The following is a 20,577-nucleotide window of genomic DNA, read 5'->3' on the forward strand; positions in this document are numbered from 1 at the left end:
TTTTGAACGGGCCAACTAGTCATATTATATAGCACTGTGTACTTACAAGTGCTCATTTTGTTTTTCAACCCAGCTAAATCTTTGGATTTCCATTAGGTCTACGACATCACATGATTAAAAACTGAGTAGCTGAATCCTTCTAAGCTCTATGTAGAAACAGGAAGTCAATTTTCCATGTATGAGTCATGAGTCACTGCAAATGTCCCTCTCAGGGAGGAGGAGTGGAGCAGCTCGGTCTGGAGTTGAAGAGGGGAATGATTTCTGCAGGGAAAAGACATCCTGTTTCTACATAGAGCTGAGAAAAGAGAATAATTTTCTGGGTGGAAGGGCAAAATGAGAAAATTATAAGTACACAGTGCTATATATTATGATCGTAATATATTAAGAGGATACAAACTTTGATAAGAGGAGTTCTTCTTTAAAGCTGTACTACAGCCTGTGGATGGCACGTTTGTAGGGAATTTTAGCAGATGCCATTATGGGGCAATATAGCTGGCATTGTTATAGTTTTACTGGGTATGTTACTGAAGTAAAGGTCTGTTTACCACTGGTGGTCATTTTAGCACCTGTTTACACAAACAGATCAAAGTAAACAATGTGTACTAATCAATCTACACTAGATCACTTACTACGTATAGACTGCCATGGTTCTCAGCAATGCAAGTCCTGTTTACACAGGAAGATGCATTGCTATGAACAATGAACTTTTAAACTGCATAAAAATTTTTTTCACAGGATGAAAAAGCTCCTTGATCATCAGGTGATCGTCAGCTTGCTTAATTGACAAGATAAAGGCCCCTTTAGGCAAAATGACTGTCAACTTACATTCAATCGTACCGCTGGAGCTGGGTCTGTTATGGTGATGGTGGGTATCACTAGTGGTGTTCTGCTAAAAGTGGAGACACTGAGCGGAACACAAGTCCAGTGGGCCTAGTTCCGGCAGCAGACTTCCCCGCCAGACCTAACACTTAGTGGTAATTTCATCCTGGATGCCGATAAAGCTGAACACAATCATGGAACAGAGAACAATCAGCTCCATGTTCAATTATTCTCCCTGTGCATTTGAGCTCTGAGTCTCAGTGCAATCCAGAGTTTCAGACCACATGCTGAAGAAATCGAACCAGTGGAGGAATGGGACTAAGTGAGTAATATGGATAATCTTAAAGTGTTGGGTCTATAATACTGTGTGAAGGCCATCATATTGTGTGGGGGCATCATATTGTGTGAGGTCCATCATATTTGTGGGTAGACTGTGGGAGTCCACCATGTTGTGTAAGGCAACTGTGGGGGCTGTGAAACCATCATATTGTTTTGTGTGCTTTGGGGGCCATCATACTGTGTTAGGGAACTGTGGAGGCCATCATACTGTGTGGGGCAGTGGGGCCATAACACTGTTGGGGAGCTGTAGGGGCATCATATTGTATGGAGGGCTTTTTGATCTATCATACTATATGGAGGGATTTGGGAGCCATCATACTGTGTGAAGGACTGTGGGCACATAATACTGTGTTGTGCTCACTGGGGGCCTCATAATGTGGGTGGGGGAACTCCGGGGACATCATACAGTAAATGGGGCATTATAGAGGCATCATAGTTTGCTGGGTGCACTATGAGGTCATCATACTGTGTGTGGAGGGTGGAAGATGACCAGGTTCATCACATGCCTTTCCTCCCTTGGATATTGAGCACATATATCACGTGCGGCAGCCTAAAGTTTATTCATGTTCATTAATGTAAATGTATTTTTTATGTCATGTACTGTAATGTGGATGTCTTTAATGTGTGTATTGTGCAGAATTAGGGCTAGGCTAGGCTCTTAGGTAGTATAGGACTGTGGGGGATTAGAAAAGTGGAGACAGCATAGAAAAGATAGTTAGCATAGGGGTTTAGCAGCTGGGAGGAGCTATAGGGCAGTGCAGTACAGAGCAAGGGATATAGGACAGGCATTTCCTGATTAGAGAGCAGAGATCGGTCAGCCTTGCCCAGGGCAAGGTGCATGCAGCAGTGAGAGCAGTAGGTCGGCTGTGGGGATAGAGCTATGGCAGGAAGGGACCCTGGGCTGAGGATTGTGCCGGTGGGCACCAGCTTAACAAGGACCATTCTAAGAAGGATCCAGGGTCCACAACAGGGGCAGGAGTAGCCGAGATGGTGTTCCTGGCACCTTTCCCTATTGGAACCGGGTGAGGGGATGGCAGAGAGCTGGTGACACTGGAAATATGGACAAGACAGAGATTGTCTAGAAATAAGGCCAGCATTGCCGAAATAAGGGAGATAAAGGTAACAGGAAAGATAGAGGCTGCCCGGAAGGCAGGGGGAGATCAGGAGATGCCCTTTGTGAAGTTTGTGCTGCAAATGTGATGAATGCCCTACTGAATAGTAAAGTTTAATTGTTGGAAAAGAACTGTGTCTCTGGGATGTTTTGTGGAGATAAGGAACGTGGAGCCAGGATGACAGAACTTGAAAGGACTCTGACACTGAACGTAAGTGTGCTGCTGCACACGCAGCCGAAGGGACACTGTATTTTTTCTGTGGGGTGCCAGGGTGTGGGAGCAGAACAGCCAGTTGCCACGACTACCACCCTCGCCACCTTACAAGGGCATTGTAAAGGAATTCACTATAGGGTTATCATAATGTGTTTCTTGGGAATCATACTTTATGGGGACATGAAAGGTGTATCATAGTGGAAATGAACACTAAAGGGCTTCAATAAGCAAAATTGTATTATTGCATTCTGTGCAAGCCGGGGTGTGGCCACCCTTTTCTGAGCTGGAAATTGTATTTAAGGCTCCCCATAGACTGATGTTCCACTGGTTGGGCCCAGTCCTTTTGTCAGCCCTTATTCACACTGAGATCAACATTGACACATGGTAAGGTTTTTAATATTAGACAGTGTAGGACTGTCCTGACCAGAGTTACCTTGTCATGGTGGGATGGCTTTTATGCTACTTTTGATCAAAAACAGTATTACTAAAAACTCAGTTATTTAAATGCACTTTTTGCTTTTTACTTAGTTACAGCAGGGTTTTTGCTCATTTTTTCTCTTGTAGATTTTATATGTTTTATGGCCAAAGTGAACATGCGTTTATGTGCTGCATGTATCCCAACTTAAGTCAAGCTCAATTTTTGTGTTTTTTTCTTTGTATTATTGCATTCTGTGCAAGCTAGGATGTGGCCACTTTTTTCTGGAAATTGTATATAAGGCTCCCTCAGACTGGTGTTCCGCTGGTTGGGTCCAGTCCTGTTGTCTGGCCTTATTCACACTGAAGTCAACAATGACACATGGTAAGGCCTTTAATATTAGACAGTGTAGGACCATCCCAATCAGAGTTACCTTGCCATGGTGGGATGGATTCTATGCTATTTGTGATAAAAAAAAAAACAGTATTACTAAAAACTCTGTAATTTAGATGCACTTTTTGCTTTTTACTTAGTTACAGCAGGGTTTTTGCTCATTTTTTCTCTTGTAGGTTTAATAGGCAAAATTAGTTTGTTAGCATTATACATGTCCATATCACTTGGGAGATATGACCTTTTATGAACATGATATGCACCATAACCCCGGTTACTCAGAGTTAGGATTTCTGTTTCTGGCCCCATGATGTTTTTATATGTTCCTGGTTAGCAGTAGTATTGGAGGTTAATGTGAAATCTTAACAGTAGCATGGCAAACCATATATTTTGTATGTCCTGTTTTCTTTTTTTTCCAAAAGTTGGGTTGTAAGATGTTCAAACCAAGTTAAGAAATTAGTTGGAATTACAGATGAAATAGAATAGCAAAGAAGCCTAGTTAAAACTTAGAATATAGCTGATGCATAGACAACCAGTTACGGTAGTCATTAATGGACTATTTTAGATTTTGCACACCGCATGCATGACTTCAGGCATTAAATCTTTATTTCTGAACTCTGCATATCCTATACATGCTATAAATGTATCAAGAAGGGAATAAAGAATCAGATTAATTCCCAATACCCAGTTCACTGCCCCAGATGACTTTGTTCCATTGCAGTGAATCTGAATCCCCTCTAGCTCTCTAGCTCTATGGCCTAGATTTATCAAAGAGATAAATATTTAAAGTATGCTATATTGTAACATACTTTCTAAAACTGGCTTATTCTCCTACCACTTACAGTTACACAAGCACACCTAACCTAAGATGATGAAATCACAGATAGAAAGTGACCTAAAAACTCAACACAATTCAGGTCACACTTGCACATATAAATTATTATTCAACTAAATCAATTTACTTGAAATGATACAATAATAATACTAACTATAGTAGAATGATACTACATTAGCACTAAAAAATTTACTAACGTGACTCCATTAAAGAGTAACTAAGGTTTTTCATATAATTTTTCTAAGCCTGGAAGTTATATAATTTTTCATGCTGAACTATCAGAAGACACAGGTACTGGCCTTTCCTGCCAGCATTAGTACTCCAAATAAGTATGTTCTGATCACAAAACTGGAGAAAAACAGACACTGGGAAGACACATACAGTTAAAAATAAAATTAATTTCAGACAGCCAAAGACAAGCTAGATAAATCCCAAGACATGTTTGAAATACATAAATATAAAAAAAAAATAATCAAGAATGGTCTGCGCACATGGGTCCCCTAAATAATGCAATGGGGAATTTGGTAACTGAGGATCAAGGAAAGGCAGAACTTCTAAATTGGTTCTTTAGCTCTCTAAATATGAAAGAAGAAAGAGTGGCGGATGTAGTCAATCCCAGTTCTTTTAATATATCATCTAATATACTAAGTTGGCTAAACGTAGCTATCGTCCAAGATATGTTAAATAAAATCAACGTGAACACGGTCCACCACCCAGATGAGGTGCGCCCAAGAGTTCTAAAGGAGTTTGGCTCAGATATTGCCAGCCCCTGTACATAATCTATAAAGACTCTCTAGTGACTGGTACTGTACAAAGCAACTGGCGCTAAGCTAAAGTGGTGCCCATTTTCAAAAGGGTTGTTGCTCTTTTCCAGGTAATTATAAACCAGTAAGCCTAACATCCATGTTTGGAAAAATGTTTGAGGGGCTTGTAAGGGGCTATCTATAAGAGTATGTGAGACAAAATAACTAAAGACCGAAGTTGATCATATGTTCTAAGAGGATTAAAATTTGGAGATCTGGGTGAACTTGTAGATTATGGACTAAATAACAACATGCAATGTTGATCAGTGGCTTCTACAGCCAGTAGGATACTGTAATGTAATAAAAAAAGGAATGGACTCACAGGACAGGGACGTAATACCACCACTTTACAAAGCATTAGGGCGGCCTCATCTGGAAACTGCAGTTCAGTTCTGAAAAGATGACTGGGAGTTAAGGTACCGTCACATTAAGCGACGCTGCAGCGATATAGACAACGATGCCAATCGCTGCAGCGTCGCTGTTTCGTCGTTGTGTGGTCGCTGGAGAGCTGTCACACAAACAGCTCTCCAGCGACCAACGATGCCAAAGTCCCCTGGTAACCAGGGTAAACATCGGGTTACTAAGCGCAGGGCCGCGCTTAGTAACCCGATGTTTACCCTGGTTACCATTGTAAATGTAAAAAAAAAAACACTACATACTTACATTCCGGTGTCTGTCGCGTCCCCCGCCTTCAGCTTCCCTGTACTGTGTAAGCGCCGGCCATAAAGCAGAGCGGTGATGTCACCGCTGTGCTCTGCTTTACAGCCGGCCGGCGCTGACACAGTGCAGGGACGCGACAGACACCGGAATGTAAGTATATAGTGGGTTTTTTTTTTACATTTACAATGGTAACCAGGGTAAATATCGGGTTACTAAGCGCTGCCCTGCGCTTAGTAACCCGATGTTTACCCTGGTTACAAGTTAAGACATCGCTGAATTGGTGTCACACACGCCGATTCAGCGATGTCAGCAGGTGATCCAGCGACGAAATAAAGTTCTGGCCTTCTAGCTCCGACCAGCGATGTCACAGCAGGATCTTGATCGCTGCTGCGTGTCAAACACAACGATATCGCTATCCAGGACGCTGCAACGTCACGGATCGCTATCGTTATTGTACAAAAGTCGCTCAGTGTGAAGGTACCCTTAGAAAAGGTACAAGGAAGAACCATAAAATTGATAAGGGGCATGGAGGTTCTTAGACATCAGGAAATATTCACATACGGTAATTATTTTCATTTAGTCATGAGATGAGACATCTATTGGGAAACAGAACCTGTACAAGTACTTAAATGGCCCATACAAAAAATATGGTAAAAAGCTGTTTAATGTAATACTATCTAAAAAAACCAAGGAGGAACTTTCTCCGACTTGAGAAAGAAAGATTCAATCTCCAGAAGAGGCTTCTTTGCCATAAGAACTATTAATCTGTGGAATGGGCTACCTCAAGAGCTGGTCACTATTGATGGTTTCAAAAAAGGCTTTGATGCTTTTGCTTTTTTTTTTTTTTTTACAATTAACATAAATGTTACAGCAAACATGCAAAGCTCTTTTCTGAATGTTTGGTCCAGTAGATTATCATGCATTGTGATTTGTCCTTTCCAAACCCTTGGTTGAACTTCATGGACATTTCTTTTTTTTTTTCAACCATATTAACTAGTTAACTAAGTATGTAACTAAGTAATACGCATTTTTACAGGAATAAATACAAATCCCGAAATAAAGTAATGTTCAAAGTTTAATAATTCTCCATATTAGATAAAATAATAAAAAAAATACAAGTTTAGTTACTCTTGAAGGAGGTGTGCATGTAGAAAATATGCTAGAGTTACCTATAGTGGAGGTTAGACTATGACCAAACCAGCATTTTTTTTTCTCATTTTTCATAGCAAAGCACAGCATACACAAAAAAAATTGCACAATGCTTCAGTCAATTGTTTGGCCAACAGCTACAATTGAAACCAGAGGTTTACATACACTATAGAAAAATACACACATGCATGTTTTTCTCAAAATCTGACATAAAATTCAGAATAAACCTTTCCCATTTTAGGTCTATTAGGATTACCATAATTATTAATATTTGCCAAATGCCAGAATAACGAGAGAGAGAAACATTCACATGTGCCTTTTTATATAGTGTATGTAACCAGAACCACATGACTCTGTTGAAAAGCAAAGAATCCTCAATCCAAAATCAGGTACCGGATGCTTCTCTCTGTAACGACCGTTATGCCGGTCGCTGCTCGAGAACAGAATACGGCGCTGCTATGAATGACTCAGAGCACAATATGATGTTAAACCAACTTTTCTTTATAACTTATGAAAAAAAAAATGACAGAATTTTCTCTCCCAACACAATATGGGCCACAACAGCCACAACTCACAGAATACAAGTTATGCAGCCTGAGAGACCCCAAGTGCCAACTTCACAGACAGGAATCCGACTACCGCACAACTATACCACTCCCTCCCTTAACTCTAATGGGCCTACACAGGGTTATACTGTGCCTGTGACACGTGAACCTCTCAGGAATACAATCTTACACCCGCCTCCCGCCTAATTTACAATAAGTCACGGGTACCCGGTTTTTCCCAACATATATATATATCACAGTATATACTCAATGTATACGCAGTGCACTGTCTGATTGTTGAGTGCTCAGAGTGTACTCTTTCACAATATATGCTTCAACGGTAAATAACTGAATTTGTTATACAGATGTCCAGCAGCGGATTAAATAGGTATTTGAGCCACCAAATCTTCTGATGCAGATCCAGATAAAGTTCACAAATAATTCCAGGAATATCCCATAGCCAGAATCGTGAAGCGCAGGAATCCACACAGTGTCTATTAGTTATCATGCAATTCTTAATGCAAGACTGTCCTTAATTAGGCTGTGATTCCTATCTAGCTATCCCTAGCTAACTACACCATCGGTGACCGGTCACACTTCTCTGTTTACTCACAAGAATAGCTTTCTTGAAGTCACCCAGTCCCAAAACAGGAATGCCTCAACATCTGGATTCCCCACTCTCCATCACCACGCTGCTTCTCAAACGCACAGAAAACTCTCTCTGAGGTAAGGCTACTTTCACACTAGCGTCAGATTCCGACGCTAGCGTTTGTTGCGCCGCACAACGGGTGCAGCGGATGCATTTCTCTGGCGCGTCCGCTGCCCCATTGTAAGATGCGGAGAGGTGGGGGCGGAGTTCCGACCGCGCATGCGCGGTCGGAAAAAGCGGTCCGTCGGCTGCAAAAAACGTTACATTTAACGTTTTTTGCTCCCGGCGGTCCGCCACAACACGGCGCAACCGTCGCAAGACGGTTGCGACGTGTGTCAATTCGTCGCAATGCATCGGTAATGTAACTCTATGGGGCAAAAACACATCCTGCAAACAACTTTGCAGGATGCGTTTTTTACCCTAAACGATGCATTGCGATGTATTAAAAAAAACGCCAGTGTGAAAGTAGCCTAACTGTCCTGTTTCCAGAATCTTCTTATCTTTAACTCATGGGTGACCTCTGGTGGCTGAACACAGTTACTGTATCAACACTGTTTATGATTAAAAAAAAATCACCATTTTACACCTCCCCAACAGAAGATATCAGGGTAGAGAAGGAGCTGGCATGACTGATATTAGTGAGTTTAGATGATGTTAGCCTAATGTGTATGGGGGCCTTAAAGTGTAGATAAAACTTGCAATTACTATTGTATTATCAAGGATACTATTTCTTTTTTGTTTTTTTTGAATCTCAGTCTGTTATATATTTTTCCCTGTGAGGGGATCCTTGAATTTTGTAATCCATGAGTCCTATGTTAAATAATGTTTTCTTTGAAATAAAAACTGTTGAAACTAAAGTGTTGATAAAAAAATTCTGGTAACAAAATAATTTGCTTCATCGTACTATAATTATTTACCTAAATTTTAAATAAATAACTGTTTACCGTATTTTCCGGCATATAAGACGACTGGGCATATAAGACAACCCCCAAACTTTTCTAGTTAAAATATAAAATTCTTAAAAGTCGGGGGTCTTCTTATACGTCGTGTGTCGGCTTATAGGGCGGGTGACCAATGTGCATATGGTGGGGTGGAGTGGTCCCGATGACGAAGAGAGGGGGTGTCTCACAGGGAAGGTGTAAGTGGAGTATCCCCCTATTACCTCATTGTGGCAGCGATGCTCTCTGTGCTGGGGGGTGGCAGCTCCTCTTTATGCAGCGTGGGGTCTCCATGCTGGGGGTGGCGGCAGCTTCTCTTTGTGCAGCACGGGGGCTCTGTGCTGGGGGGTGGTGGTGTACCTCTGTGCAGCGTCGGGGCTCCGCTGGCATTTCCTCAAAGCCCGGAGGCACTGACAGCTCCATTGCTGCGATGCGGTGGCCTCCGGGAAAATGGCCGCATGCTCAGATTCAGATCTCGTCTCCCGAGATCTCGGGACGAGATCTGAATCTGAGCATACGCCGCACCCAGCGGCAATTTTCCCAGAGGCCACCGCATCGCATCAATGGAGCTGCCAGTGCCTCCGGGCTTTGAGGAAATGCCAACGGAGCCCCAACGCTGCACAGATATGCCGCCGCTGCCCCCAGCACAGAGCCCCCACACTGCACAAAGAGAAGCCGCCCCTAGCACGGAGACCCCACGCTGCACAAAGAGGAGCCACCACCCCACAACACAGAGAGCATCACTGTCACAATGAGGTAATAGGGGGATACTCCACTTACTCCTTCCCTGTGAGACACCCCCTCTCTTCATCATCGGGACCACTACCCCCACCCACCATATGCACATTGGTCTGCACTTGCCCTATAAGACGACACCCGACATATAAGACGACCCCCGAATTGTAAGAGGATTTTCAGTAGTTAAAAGGTCGTCTTATACGCCGGAAAATACGGTACTCGTGCAGAACAGCTTGGGGCAGGGCTTCACAAGAGGAACAATGTGGCAGCCATGGATGGTTGATGATAGAAAACAAGCACCTGGTACCATACATTTTAAATGTCATTGTCAGATATTCACAGCAGTATTTAGTGAATTTACAGTTACAGTTATATTATATAGATGGAATCTACCACATTATAGCACAGGATCAGATTCTAAGCTCACTCTACACACTGACGCCCAGCTCAAGACCGACATGTACTTCACATTTTTGGATGGAGTTAAAGTAATATTCTAGCTTCCAAGGGCAACCACGAGGTGGAGCTCAAGAGCATACTGCAGACAGTCTCTTTTAACCCCTTAACAACTGCCGATATGCCTTTTAACTGCGGCAGTTAAGGGTACTTAAGCCACAGCGCTGCTTTTTAACAGTGCTGAGGAATAAGTGTATGGCGCCCCGCAGAGTTAGAATTTCTCTGGGGTCTCGGCTACCGGTAGTAGCCAAGACACCAGAGACCATGATTTGGGTCGGTTTTTACCGACCCTAGTGTTTCGAATGCTGTTATTAATGGCATAATGGTGACCGAAAAAAAGTATGATTTTCACTTAATTTCTCTCTCCTCTGATGTGATCGCACATCAGAGGAGAGAGAAATGGGGTCCTCCATTGTCCCAGCAACCCCCCATAAAAAAAATTCCCCTGGGTTGCCGGCGTCTTCTTCCAGGAGAAAATGGCGGGCACATGCGCAATGCACCTGCCGAGATCTGCTGGCCGGCACCCAACAACAATAGGACAATTTTCCTATTGGTTCATTTTGATCACTGTGATTTGAGATCCTGATTTGGCATCTATCCTAAGTCATATTGCAAGACTCGTTAAATGCTTGATTGTGACTTGTAGGATCGCTACTTCCAACAGGTGGCGCTATAGAGTTCAAGTCCTATTTTTTTCTGAAGAGGCAATTTGCATATAGGGTCTATCACAGTGATCAAAATGAAAACAAAGTAAATCAAACCTCCCTTTATCACCCCCTTAGTTAGCTAAGAATAATAAAATAAAAAAAGTATTTCCATTTTTTCATTAGGGTTAGAGCTGGGCTAAAGTGAGTTGGGCTAAAGTTAGGGTTGGGCTACGCTTAGGGTTGTGGTTATGGTTGGGATTATGGTTAGGGTGGGAATTAGGGTTAGGGCTGTGTTAGGGTTAGGTTTGTGGTTATGGTTGGGATAAGGGTTACAAGTGTGTTGGGGTTAGGGTTGCGGTTGGGGTTGGAGTTAGAATAGGGGGGTTCCACTGTTTAGGTAGATCAGGGGGTCTCCAAACGCGATATGGCACCATCATTGATTCCAGCCAATTTTGTGTTAAAAAAGTCAAACAGTGCTCCCTTCTGAGCCCTGCCATGCACCCAAACAGTGGCTTTTCACCACATACGAGGTATCGACGTACTCAGGAGAAATTACACAACAAATTTTGTGGTCCATTTTCTCCTGATACCCTTGAGAAAAGAAAAAAAATGGTTCAAAATAAATTTTTTGTGAAAAAAGTAAAATGTTGATTTTTTTCATTCCACCTTGCTTTAGTTCTCGTGAAGCACCTGAAGGGTTAATAAACTTCTTGAATATGGTTTTGTGCACCTTGAGGGGTGCAGTTTTTTTTAGAATGGTGTCACTTTAGGGTATTTTCTGCTATATTGACCCCCAAAGTCACTTCAAATGTGAGGTGGTCCCTAAAAAAATGATTTTGTTGGAAAAATGAGAAATCGTTGGTCAACTTTTAACCCATATAACGTCCTAACAAAAAAAATTATGTTTCCAAAATTGTGCTGATGTTAAACTGACATGTGGGAAATGTTATTTCTTAACTATTTTGTGTGACACCACTCTCTGATTTAAGGGTACAAAAATTAAAATGTGAAAATTTGAACCTTGTCAAAATTTTTGCCAAATTTCCATTTTTTTTCATAAATAAACGCAACGTTATATCAAATAAATGTTATCACTTACATGAAGTACAATAATATGTCATGAAAAAACAATCTCGGAACAAGTGGATTACGTTGAAGCGTTCCAGAGCTATAACCTCCGCAAACTGACAGTGGTCAGAAATGTAAAAATTGGCTTAGTCATTAAGTACCAGAATGGCTCTGTCACTAAGGGGTTAACTCAATAATAAAAGAAGAATTATCTGTTTTACATCTATGCATTTTTAGGGAATTCTGAAATCTGCATCAAAAAAAATAAAATAAATAATTAGAATACATTTATAAACCTGAAATAAAATAATGTTCACATGGACATTCTCTTCAAACTTATTTTTAAATCCCATTAATTTTGCAGATTAAATTCTGCATGACATACTGTATTATAACTCCTCAGTAAATAAAACTAAACTACCGTACTCTGAAATTATCCACAGTTTTACTGTTAACAAAACTTTACTCCTAGAAAACTTGGCTGCACTTAGAAATTGGCTCCTTATATTGAAGGTCAGTTCTAAGTGTTAGGGATTGTCATAGCTGCAATGATAAACGGAGCATTTTTCATACAATTAGATGACTATTGCCAGGCAAGATCATGGGCATTTTGCTCATCAAACTAAGAGGTGACACAGTGATGTTTTCTGAGTTATGGATACAGTCAGGTGGAATGGTGACCTCTTTACAAGTAGCAAAAAAGCAATTATAAATTGCAAATTAAGAGATCATCTTCATAGCAGTTCACCTTTTCATTAGCTCCACATGTCAAAACATACACAACTCTTGCCATTATATCCAAAATAAACGGATAAGTGATAGGATTTCCATTTACTAGAAGCTAGGACACAAAAGTAGTATAATGAGGGAGCATCACGGTCTAACAAAAGCCTATTATACGATCATATAACAGTCCATAATTCTTCACCATTGTTATTTATTTCATGGGTATATCTATGGCTACAGATATTATAGGAAATGAATAATTTGTACTGCAATATATATTTCATGATATCAAAATGTATACCATGTAGACCATTGTGACACTGAAAGTGTATATGTATATTTTTAGACTGTAATATCTGGTGGACAGTGACTCCTGTACTAATAGCTGGAGTATATGACATGCTCTGACAGTAAATGGCTATGAAAAATGGAGCAATAAAAATTAAATCTAATAAAGGAACTAGTAAAAAATGTACTGGAAATGCCATAAACATCTATACAGTAGAGGTGTGGGAATCCTGCAATCACTTGTGTCGTTAGTTAAGTCACTTGCCCGGCTGTTGTGACTACACATGTGCTACCTATTCTTTGTCAGTAATAAAAATGGGCAGCCTCATTCTCTGGACTATTGGGGTCCTAGTGGATGGATGCCCACAGATCTGATTTATGGAATATCCAGTAGATCACCATGAAAAAGCGCATCATCATTCTCTGGACCCAGGTGCTGGATTCCCAGCAATCTGATTTATGGAATATCCAGTGAATCCCCATAGAAATTGGCATCCTCAATCACTGGACCCAGGTGCTGGGTGCTCACCATTTTGATTTATGGAATATCTAGTGGATACACCATAAAAAGTGGGCATCCTCATTCTATAGACTATTGGGGTCCTATTGACTGGATGCTTATAGATCTGATTTATAGAATATCCAGTGGACTGATCACCCCCAAAATCGGTTATCCTTATTTTCTAGACCCAGGGGCTGGATGCCCACCAATGTGATTTATGGAATATTAAGCGGATTCACCATAACTGGGCATCCTCAGCCTCTGGACTATTGTGGTCCTAGTTGCTGGATGTCTACAGATCTGATTTATGGAATATCCAGTACATCACTTAAAAAATGGGCATCCTCAATCTCTTGACCCAGGGGCTGGATTCACACCAATGTGGCATATCCAGTGGATACAGCATAAGAAGTGGGCTTCCTCATCCACTGGACTATTGTGGTCTTAATTGCTGGATGGATTTGATTTATGGAGTATCCAGTCGATCACCAAAAAAATTGGGCATCCTCGTTCTCTAGACCCAGGGGCTGGATGCTCAATTATCTTATTTATGAAATATCCAGTGGATACAGCATAAGAAGTGGGCATCTTTATTCTCTGGACTATTGGGGTCCTAGTGGCTGGATGCCTACAGATCAGATTTACAGAATATTCAATGGATCCCCCCAAAAAATTATGCATCCTCATTCTATTCTCTAGATCCAAGGGCTGGTTCCCACGGATCTGATTTATGGAATATCCAGTGGATTCACCATAAACAATTATGGAGGTAAATTTATACTGTATGTATTATGTAGACTTTATTATACAGTACTAAAGGTAAGCTTAACTATACTATTCATTATATTTCTGGCACATCACAGTACTTACAAAAATGTAATAAACTGTACCAGATCGTAAGTATATTAGGTATGTTGAGCATGCAATATACGGTATGTATATTCTCTTTCTGGGAATATATACTGTATCTCAAGAAGCATAATGTGTATGTGTATAACAGGAAAGATACAGTATATATTTTTGTACAGTTTTAGTCAGTAGATATTTATGTACAGTATATGCGGTAGTAGTATGTGTGTAACAAGTGAAGCGGTGTTTAAATCCCTTGCCAATATCGCTGATTGGTAGCGGCCGGCCGGGCGCGACCAATCAGCGGAGCAGTGTTTAAATCTCGCGCCAATATCACCGATTGGTCGCGGTCGGTAGGGCCCGACCAATCAGCAAAGCGTGGTTCAAATCCCACGCCAATTTGCGGCCGGAGTGTGCCTGTTACTGATTGGTCACTGCCGGCCAGGCGCAACCAATCAGTGAAGCGGTGTTTAAATCCCGCTCCAATAACGCTGATTGGTCGCGGTCAGCCGGGCATGACCAATCAGCGGAGCGATGTTTAAATCTCACGCCAATATCACTGATTGGTTGCGGCCGGCCGGGCACGACCAATCAGTGAAGCATGATTCAAATACTATGCCAATTTGGGGCCGGACTGCGCCTGTTGCTGGTTGGTCGCGGGCGGCTGGCACGACCAATCAGCGACGCGGGATTTCTGTTACAGACAGACAGAATTAGACGATTATATAGTAGATAATATTGATTTTGTAGGCAGCATATGCAATCCATGTGCAAACTCTTTTCGATATCATCAGTAGATGCGAACTGTCCGTCCCATATATAATATATGTAAATGGCTTTTCCCACACAGTTAACATTATACAGATGGCTTATTAGCGCCATAAATATCTGCTGTGCTGCGAAGGGTTACAGCACAATCAGTAGTTGAAATAATTTTCCTAAGACCTAAATCAGCGCGGCCTAAGATGAGCTCATTAAATATTTAGCGGGCAGGAAAGGCTTGTTTCTCGGTTTAATGCACGTTATCACTTATTTAATTTACATTTTTATAAATAGCAGAGTTTGTAATCCAACGCTTCAGCATCGAGGTGCGAGGGGCGCACAATGCTATAACACCAAAGGGAATGCCAAGATTGACTCTGCAATGTATCCGGTTGTGGGCGTCACAGCATGTGTATTACAGAAGCAATAAACTATATAGTCATAGTACTAGGGATACTACATATGCTTATTATTGACATTATTATATGATGCCTCCATGTACATTGCTGGAAATCACTGACTGGCAAATGGCAGGAATCTGACAGCCCGGAGAGCAGCACCCTGTAATTACAGACTCTGCAGGAGGACATGGTGCTGAGTTTGGGATTGGAAAGTATATTCAATATACGTTGATAGAAATGGCTAATAATAATGATAATACATTACCCAATACAGTGACATGGTCATTACAGCATTTTACAGACTTGGAACAATGGCCGATTTTCTTGCAATACTTGTCTGTAATTTGTAATGTAACTATCCCATCGCTGTCAGTATCTCCAGCTCTGCTCCATTGCATCCGTATAACCCAGAGTGGAGCCATGCGCTATCTCACATATGCTTCCATTAGCATGGGACGGATGGATGAGCAGTATTTTAGGTCCTTAGATTGAAAACAAACAACAATTTAAAACACACAGTACTTGTCGGTCAGGAGGATCACGGCAATGTGAGTGCAGACTCGCCACTACACATGTATCTTCTCAGCAATGAGCAAAGTAGAGCAGGGGTCCCCAACTCCAGTCCTCAAGGCCCACCAACAGGTCATGTTTTCAGGATTTCCTTTGCATTGCACAGGTGATGCAATTATTACCTGGGCAAGACTAAGGAAATCCTGAAAACATGACCTGTTGGTGGGCCTTGAGGACTGGAGTTGGGGACCCCTGAAGTAGAGGACACTGACTCCCTCTGTAGTGCACAGCTTACACCACAGCCCGCGCGCTGCCTGCATCCCAACAATCACACATATAACACAGCCGGCATGGAATCCGCTACCGCCAACATAGCCCTGCTTCCAGCACACAACAAACAGAATCATTCACGTCAGCTCAGACACAGGAGAAATGGAAAGTCTATTCCCAGATTAATGTGCGATAGTTCTAATTGCATCAGTCAGCATAATGTATGCTTCCAAACACATCCAGAACGAACGATAAATCACACAGTCACATGTGCAGTCCCCGCAGGCACCGGAGCACCTGAGTTTTACTTATGCCAGGCATTTATGTGTGAACTGTGCGGCAAGCCTGGCTATAGAAACACTCACATCCTGATCTGCCCTGATACCAGTGATCTGCCCTAATACCAGTGATCTGCCCTAATACCAGTGATCTGCCCTAATACCTGTGATCTGCCCCAATACTTGTGATCTTCCCTGATACCAGTGATCTGCCCTAATACCAGTAATCTGCCCCAATACTAGTGATCTGCCCCAATACTAGTGATATGCCCCGAAAACAGTGATCTGCCCCAATACCAGTGATCTGCCCTAAAACCAGTGATCTGCCCTAATACCTGTGATCTGCCCCAATACCAGTGATCTTCCCTGATACCAGTGATCTGCCCTAATACCAGAGATCTGCCCTGACACCAGTGTTCTGCCCCAATACAAGTGATCTGCCCCAATACTAGTGATCTGCCCCAATACCAGTGATCTGCCCTAAAACCAGTGATCTGCCCTAATACCTGTGATCTGCTCTGACAACAGTGATCTGCCCAAATAACTGTGATCTGCCCTAATACCAGTGATCTGCCCCGATACCAGTGATCTGCCCTAATACCTGTGATCTGCTGACAACAGTGATCTGCCCTATACCTGTGATCTGCCCTATACCTGTGATCTGCCCTAATACCATTGATCTGACCTAATACCAGTGATCTGCCCTAATACAAGTTATCTGTTCTGGTAACAGTGATCTGCCCTAATACCTGTGATCTGCCCTAATTTCTGTGATCTTCCCTAATACCTGTGATCTGTCCTAATACCTGTGATCTTCCCTAATTTCTGTGATCTTCCCTAATACCAGTGATCTGCCCCGATAACAGTGGTCTGCCCTAATACCTGTGATCTGCTCTGATAACAGTGATCTACCCTAATAACTGTCATCTGCCCTAATACCAGTGATCTGCCCCGTTACCAGTGATCTGCCCTAATACCTGTAATTTGCCCTAATACCTGTGATCTGCTGACAACAGTGATCTGCCCTATACCCGTGATGTGCCCTAATACCATTGATCTGACCTAATACCATTGATCTGACCTAATACCAGTGATCTGCCCTAATAAAAGTTATCTGTTCTGGTAACAGTGATCTGCCCTGATACCTGTGATCTTCCCTAATACCAGGGATCTGCCCTGATACCAGTGATCTGCCCTAATACCTGTGATCTGCCCTATTACCAGTGATCTGCCCTAATACCAGTGATCTTCCCTAATACCCGTGATCTGCTCTAATGCCAGTGATCTGCCCCAATACCAGTGATCTGCCCCAATACCAGTGATCTGTCCTAATACCAATGACCTGCCCTAATACCTCTGATCTGCCTTAATACCAGTCATCTGACCTAATACCAGTGATCTGCTCTGACAACAGTGATCTGCCCTAATACCTGTGATCTGTCCTAATACCAATGATCTGCCCTAATACCAGTGATCTGCCATAATACAAGTGATCTGCTCTGATAACCTGTGATCTGTCCTAATACCACTGATCTGCCCTAATACCACAGATCTGCTCTGATAACAGTGATATGTCTTGTACCAGGGATCTTCCCTAATACCAGTGATGTTTAACAGCATTTTGTATGTAGAACAACCCCAGAATATCATTTTTAAGACATGTAAGAACATAACAACATGGTGCTAACCCCCAATATATTACACCACCCTCCATCCCTTGAACCTAAAATATCCAAACTTATACAATATTTATATATACAATATCCAAACTTGTGCAATATGTATAATTCATAGTAGACTTCTATACATATAGATCACTTTTCATCCATTCATAATGCAACTAAATCTATATAAAACATAGCATCATTTCTGTAAATAAAGTATCAGAGCACCATCAATGTATCTATCTATCTATCTATCTATCTATCTATCTATCTATCTATCTATCTATCTATCTATCTATCTATCTATCTATCTATCCATGTATTATCTATTTTCTATCTATCATCTCTCTCTCATATCTATCTATCTATCTATCTATCTATCTATCTATCTATCAAAATATAGGTGCATCACCAGCAAGTCAAAAGATTATAAATGGGTGCAAAACCTACCAGGCAAAACCAAACCTCCAAACATATCCAGAAAAGATGAAGGCAGAGCTCCAAAAGTCCAAAATATGGTGATTTATTGACCCATCATGCCAGGGCAGGGCTTGGACTTTTGGAGTGCTGCCTTCATCTTTTCTATCTATCTATCTATCTATCTATCTATCTATCTATCTATCTATCTGTCTATCTATAGTGTTAACACTTTGTAAGCAGGAAAGATGTACATAATAATACCACCATGTCCCAAATATCCCTAACAGACAATTGCAACTTTCCGTGCTATCTCCACACTACTAAAAGGCCAGCAAAGAAGACAGGTAGGTGATGTCCAAATTGTAACCTGCCCTGACCAGCAACAATGTAGATATTATGGTCATATTTTGTACAATGTGTGCTCCACATTAGAGAAATAAATAAATATATAGGGAATAAATCAATGCAAGTATAACATTCATTAAAGCCAATACAAACACTCCATGTAATTACAGTATATTACAGGGCGCAGCATTACACTATCTCTAATCTATTCTCCATCTATCCCATATCTATCTACAGATGATCTATCTCTCTATTATCTCTCATCTTTCTCTGTCCTCACAGCACACACAATGACACGGGCAGAATATCCCGATTTCAGCCTCATTACCTGCACCGTGGAAAGTGACAGAGATGCCTTTTTTAGGGTCGGCAGGAACAATCCGAGGGGCTCAGCCATGGCCCAGGGGTACCACAATGTCCATGTGGATAGAAGTGCACCATCCAGAATCGCCCAAACTTACGCCGAGCACCTCTGTGAGCCGCAGCAGAGCAGGCAGGACGGCCACTTACCGGCACTGGGCAGCACGGCCACTTACCAGCACTGAGCAGGAGCCGCTCCGGCACGCGCCTGATGCCGCCTCTTCTGCTGGTTCCTAGGAAGATGGAGAGGGCAGGAGCAGCTGAGGGTGGCACGCATCCGCTCCGGGCACATCCCTGGGAGAGAGACTGAGCCAGGTGCAGGGCACACTCCCGCGGCGAGCCGGGCGCAGGCACGTCACTGCTCCAGCACCGAGCCGGGAGGCGGTGTCTGCACTCTGCTCACGCTCAGCTCCCTACCGACTGGCATCAATCCCACAGCAAACTTTCCGCAGGACGGTCAGTGTGAACAGTGAGCCATGGTGGGCTCTAGCTAGAAATGTGCTGCAGAGCCAGGACAATGCGGCCATCAGTGACCAGAGCAGTGGGTTTGTAAGACAACAGGCTCAGCCCTATACAATGGTTTCTGTATTTTTACATCTAGCTGCAGACCCTACCTCCTACTTTGCAAAATACCACAAAATATAGTTTACACCTCCTTTTCCTAAATGAAGTTCAGCAGCTAAAATCCTACTGCTGCTAAAATCCTGCTGACGAGCTGTAGTATCAGGGTAAACCGAGCAGCCAGGCATTTCTGCTGTGGTGCCACTGTACAATATGGTCATGTGAAGGACCACTAGAGAAATACCTGAGCTTTTAAGTAATACAAAGCGTCATCATAATTACCATTTATCCTAAGGCAATGGTCACATCAGTATACTTTGTCTCACCCGAAATAATCGGGACCATCCATGTTAATCATGCTCTGACCAATCTTAGCGTTTGATCAGAAAGTGATCATATACAGTGTGAGCCAATTGTCTAGGATAAGGAGAAGATGTAAAAAAAATTCTTCATCCTCAGTCTATGGAAATCAGACTGCACTTAGATGTTACTTTATAAACAACTCTCTTCTGTTGGCCCTCACTGAAACCAGGATTTAGGATTCTGACACTGTCTCCCTTGCTGCCATTTCTCCTCGTGGTTTACAATTCTCCCATTCCACGAGACACTCAAGCAAACTTGGTGGTGGAGCCAACATATTCTTGTCCCCATGATGCACTTTCCAGGTCATCCTCCCGGTTCCATCACTCTCATTCCCTTCTTTTGAGGTCCACACCATCAGGCTCTTCCATCCCCTCTCCCTCAGAGTAGTGGTCATATACCGGCCCCCAGGCTCACCCACCCACTTCCTGGACCATTTCTCTGCCTGGCTGCCGCACTTCATGTCCTCAGAACTCCCAACCCTTGTTCTGGGAGACTTCAACAT

At 42.3% G+C, this 20,577-nt stretch overlaps 1 protein-coding gene across 4 annotated transcripts in view; it reads right to left on the reverse strand.

Moving 5' to 3' along the window:
- HS3ST5 (heparan sulfate-glucosamine 3-sulfotransferase 5) overlaps positions 1–19,763 on the reverse strand; it is a 430,773-nt gene extending 411,010 nt beyond the window's left edge. Inside the window, exon 1 of one of the 4 annotated variants that reach the window (XM_069726165.1) lies at positions 19,302–19,763. The gene's annotated coding sequence lies outside the window, so the exon portion shown is untranslated. Of the gene's footprint in view, positions 1–19,119 lie in introns of all 4 variants that reach the window. The other 3 variants (XM_069726163.1, XM_069726164.1, XM_069726167.1) reach the window with 3 other exon arrangements.
- Between the last annotated feature and the right edge of the window lie 814 nt (positions 19,764–20,577).

Source organism: Ranitomeya imitator, chromosome 5, assembly GCF_032444005.1.
Source record: "Ranitomeya imitator isolate aRanImi1 chromosome 5, aRanImi1.pri, whole genome shotgun sequence".
Classification (NCBI taxonomy): Eukaryota; Metazoa; Chordata; class Amphibia; order Anura; family Dendrobatidae; genus Ranitomeya; species Ranitomeya imitator.